The following is a 5775-nucleotide window of genomic DNA, read 5'->3' on the forward strand; positions in this document are numbered from 1 at the left end:
TAGTATGGGCAAAAAATTGGAAGGATTCAGTGTGGCTTGGTTTCAAAGATGAGGCTTACAGATGGTATTTCTCACTTAACAACAAGCAGTTGACAAAACTTTCATATGCAGAACTTGAAAGAGTCCTTTTAGACAAATGGTCTCATGCTAGAACAAAGGAGAATGAGACACCTAAAGGGTTATTTTCTACTGGTATATCCTTATTGCAGGTTCATGGATTGATTCAGAAGGAGAAAATCATTATGTCTATAAATCCGAGTTGCAAGCAAAATCTCATAAATGTCAACTTGGCAAAAAAATTACAAGTGCCAGCGAACCACATGGAGCACACACAGGTTAATAATGAGCAGGTGCAAGTTTATAAAGATTTGAAGATTTCTATGGACAAGTATGTATTGCATTCTGATTTTTATGCTTCATATATGGCTAATGAGGATGTTGTTTTGGGATACCCGTGGATGGAATCGGTGGGTACTATAAATATTAACGTGCAGAAGAAATTCCTGAAGCTCTAGTATAAAAAGAAGAAAATTACATTACAGGATATTTCCATCAATAAACAGGTAGAGTCCACGGAGGCTGAAGCAGAAGATGTTCCAGGGACTGACATATCAAATGATGAGCCGTTGATGATCGACAATCAAACACAAACAGAGGCTGAAGCAGAAAAGGATACAAGTGCTGATACATTAGATGAGGGCTCAGTGGTTGAAGTAATATTGGAAGATAAGACACCACAGCAGGCACCACAACATGCACCAAATAACAGTCAGGCTCCAGTAAGGGGTGAATTAAAGAAAAAGACACCGTGGGTTAAAACTTCAACATATCATCACCCACATCACCCCGCAAGACAACAACCAACAAGATGGCAACCAATTAGCCACAAGGACAACAACCCCCGCATGACAGATAGAGAGGAGCAAAGATCCACCTACTACACATCAACACAGAAGAGCTACCACAGTCAACTTCCATCTCAAGCGAGCGAGACACCAGCGAGATCGAGGGTTCACCTTTCTCTTGGATGGCTAGATGCACATGCATGGTACCAGTGGACTACTCCTTTAAGTAGATCTTATTATTTGTGTTCTTCCCATGTTTCAGGGATGAAACATGCTAAGGGGGGTGGAATGTTATATACCTAGGGGGGATAATATGGGGTACAAAGAGAGGTACCCAAGGGAATAATGTAATAATATGATGGGCCATAGTAATAAATAAGGTGGTTAACCCGTATCATGTAAGGGACCACAAGTAGTTAGTAATAATGTAATGGGCCCATGGTATTAGATAGATGGTGTTGAGGAAACCATGGTAATGACCCATGGTATTGTATGTATGAGGCCTATATAGAGGCTAGAGACTCCACATTGAGAGGTGTCAAGGATTATTGTATGAACAGACATATGGCTTGTAGAGTGTTCTCCTTCCTTAAGGAGTGAATGTATGGTGTTGCCCTACTTTAAGGGTTTGATCAATAAAGAAGCATTTCTATCTATTTCTATCTTATTATTTCTTGGGTTTATTTGCATTGTCTTATATTTTCATATCAGATCTATAACAGCATCAAAATACACATTTTGTGAACCTATCCACAACTACATACAAATAATCATGACCTCCTTTTGACAATGGAAGACCTCCTACGAAATCCATAGAAACACTCTCCCATGGTCGTGTAGGAGACGGAAGTGGTGTGTAAAATCCTAACTTCCTATTGCTAGGCTTATTGATTTCAAATAATGAACATCTTTTAATAAAACAATACACACTTTCAAGCATACGAGTCCAATAACAATACCTTTGTAGATGTGCCACCATTTCACTTACACTGAAATGACAAACAATAAGAGAAGTATGTGCCTCTTATGATGTTAACTCTTTCTCCCTGTGGAATACAACGCTTGCTAAGATGGTACAACAAGTTATCATGCAAATGATAATCCAATTCCTCTACTTGGTTACCTTGACTCAAGCTTGCATAAACATCTTGAAAGTCATTATCTGATGCATATTGCTCAATATAACTTTCATGTAGAACAGAATTATGCTTGACTAAAGTAGTTGCACTAACAATAGGCCTAGAAATCACATCAGCAGCTTTATTGTAGATACCTTTCTTATCCTTTATTACCAAGTGGAATTGTTGAAGAAAACCCATCCATTGGAAGTGCCTTGATTGCTGCAACTTTGATTATGATTGCAGGTATTGCAATGGTTGATGATCAATGTGAATGATTGTTTCCTTACCCATCAAGTAGTGTTTCCATTTTTTTACACTTTGCACCAATGCATACAATTCCTTGTCATATGTAGGATAGTTAATCATTGCACCATTAAAATTTCTGAATGAAAATAGATAGGCTTACCATGTTGTATGAGGATTGCACCCATAGCGTAGTCACTAGCATCAGTCTGAATCTCAAACGACTATCTCAATTTTGGAAGTGAAAGTACTAGAGTTGTACTGATCTTTTCCTTCAATGCATCAAAGGCCTTTTATTGTTTGCCTCCCCACTGAAAAACCTTTTTCACGCTTGTCAACGCATGCAAAGGAGCTGCTATAAGAGAAAAATTAGCAATGAATTTCCTCCAATATTGGGTTGCTCCCAAAAAACTTCTTACCTTCGTAACTGTCTTGGGCCTTGGCCAATTCACAATGACATCAACCTTGGAGGGATCTATTTTCAACTCACCTCCTCCAACAATATGACCCAAGTAAACTAAAGAAGTTTTTCCAAACTCGCACTTTGACATCTTAAGATACAATTGTTCTTTTTTCAAGACATCAAGTACTTTTCTTACATGCATGACATGTTCATCACAAGATTTACTGAAAATTAAGATGTCATCTAAGTAGACTATGAAAAACTCATCAAGAAATGGCCTTAATACATCATTCATCACACGCATGAATGTAGCAGGAGCATTACATAAACCAAACGACATAACTAGCCATTCAAACAAACACTGTTTTGTTTTGAATGTTGTCTTCTAAATGTCTCCTTCAGCTATTCTAATTTGATCGTAGCCACTTCTTAAGTCCAACTTAGTAAAATACTTTGCATCTTTCAATTGATCAAGTAAATCATCTATTTTGGGCAGTGGATAACGATTATTTACCGTAATTTTGTTCAATGCATGAAAGTCCACACACATGCACCATGTTCCATCCTTCTTTGGCACCAAGACAATAGGTGAACCACACAGCGAGGAAGATGGTCTGATGATCCCTTTGTTCAACAACTCTTGAATTTGCTTCTTAATTTTTGCACTTTCCATCACTCACATCATGTACATGTCAATGTTAGGAAGAGGACAACCTTGCTGCAACTGTATCTCATGTTGGATTCCTCTCTTGGGAGGTAACCCCTTTGTTTCTTGAAACATCTCGTCATATTGGTTAACTACGTCAACCAATTCAGATTTCAAATTCGAATCATTTAAAAGCTTCATTATCAACATCATCCTTGGGTTTGTTCATTAGAAGCACAAAATTCTTGCTCGAAGTCACTAGTCTTTTCATATGCCCTGCATTTACAAGCAAAAGATTTATTTTCTTGCTATGAGCTCTCACAATATATTCTACTCCACCTTTGAATAAATGATATTTGTTTTCATGTCTATGGAAGATGGCTTTTCTGTCATAAAGGTACGGGCTGCCCAAAACTATGACACAAATATCTAGCAGCACAACGTCAAGCTCCACTTCATCTATGAAATTTGTAGTAATGGAAAATTTCAGTTTACACTTTCTCGTACCCTGCAATTGCACATTGTCACACACCCATCCAAGTGGATATGGTTTATGATGTGGAACGGTTACCAAATTTAAACTTTTGACAATGTTTTCAGAGATAAGATTGGCTTGAGAGCCACTATCGAATAGCATATCAATCTTGTTGATATCACCCTTATGTGAAAAAGTTATATTCTCCTCTTTTCGTTTGGAGTTTCATTTTGTGAGTTTGAAGAACTAGTGCTAGCAATGGATTCTTTTCCTTTTAACCCCATGGCTATGATTTTAGTTTCATCATCCGAATCGAATCCCAAATCCTATTGAGTGGTTGCAGTTGTCTTTTGTTTTCCCTTGTTGTTGTTTTTCTTTGGTCTCATTTCAGGATGAAGCTTCCAACAATGAGCTTCATCGTGATCCTCTCTGGAACAATGTTTGCATGTAATTTTCTCTCCTTCTCTTTTGATAGACACATTTTTCTTTGACTTCCCTTTGAAAGCCTTTTCCTTTCCTTTATTCTTAAATGACTTTTTACTACCTTCTTCTGGGGTGTTTTTCCCTCTTGCCTCAAGATGAGTGGCTTGCACACACACATCATCTAGATTATTGGGATTAAACATTAAGATAGTATGCTTAAGGTAACTATGTGAAACCCCTATGTACTTCAGCGATGTGTCCTATGATTGAAAATATACACCTAACATCAAAGACCTTTTTCTAAATTCTTGGGTGTAATCTTGCACATTTTGACCTTTAAGATGTCTAAAGTTCTGCCAATTCATGATGGCTTTTTGCATATAAGCTAGAGGATAGAGTTGTCTTTTGATTGCAACAATGAAATCATTCCAAGAAATTAATATCTTACCGTGTTTCTTAATCTCCTCTTAGGTCTTTGATTCCCACCATACTAGTGTTGCACCCTCCATTCTCAAGGAAGCTAACTGAATCTTTATGTCATCCTATTGAAGGTTTTGAATCTTGTAATAGACCTTTAACTAACGAATCCAATTATCAAGCTTCTCTGCATTCACTTCACGATTATACATGGGCAACTCAAATTTAACATCAAGTTTTAAAAAAGGTGATTTACCAGTTCCTTTTGAAGTATGACGATGAGTGTGACTAAGGGTTGTGTTAGTGGAAGAGGATGAAGATGCTTGTGAAGTAGAAGATGAAGAATATGGTGGAGAGGGTGGAGGTTTGTCTCCATTTCCATTACCTCATTTTCCATTACCTCCTCCTAAAGAGCCTTCTCCTTTCGGTGGTTTGGAACTTTCCCCTTGCAACCTGGTATTCCTCTCTTCATAGAGGACCTTCACCATCTCTGTCATATCAAAGAAAGCCTTTCTGAAGGTCTTCCCATCTTCTGTCATGTTTGTAGGTTCTCCTTCATGAGACATGATATCTGGAGTCTCAACTTCTACTTGAGGCTGAACTAGTGTTGGAGATTGTGGAAACCTTGCTCTGCTTCCCCTTGACCCAACTTCAGGACTTCCAATCAACTTCCCTTCTCCTCTTTTGAGTTTTAACCTTGTAAGAATGACATGAAATTACAAACAGTTAAATCCTTCTTTCACAAAGAAAACCTAGTGCTCTGATACCAAAATGATCTAATTTAGAATATTAGATTGTTATGCTAAGATCCTCCTCAGATTAGAAACAAATGGCTTTCATTGTGCTTAAGGATTCATGAATTTTTGCAAGTGAAATGAAGAGTTTTTATGTTAAATTTATGAGTAATTTAACATAAATAAGAGATTGAACAACAACATAAACATGTACAGAACATCATCAAAAACACATTACAACAGGAACATGATAAAGGACTTCACCCCTCCTGGGCTGCGTCTCCTTGGTCCAGCTTCCAATGGCTTGGGCCTATCTATTATGCTCAAAAGTGTAAAATGACGTGTTTACAATGCTCAAATGCTTTTGAAACTTGCTCCAATCAGTCCAGAATACCTAAAAATGGTACCCTAGCCTCTTTTTTCTCCTCATTTGGTCGAAAGCTACCTTAGTTATGACTTCTTCCAGTC

The sequence above is a fragment of the Pinus tabuliformis genome, chromosome 2_2, assembly GCF_031772625.1.
Source record: "Pinus tabuliformis cultivar Carrire ecotype Pingquan chromosome 2_2, CPIR1, whole genome shotgun sequence".
Classification (NCBI taxonomy): Eukaryota; Viridiplantae; Streptophyta; class Pinopsida; order Pinales; family Pinaceae; genus Pinus; species Pinus tabuliformis.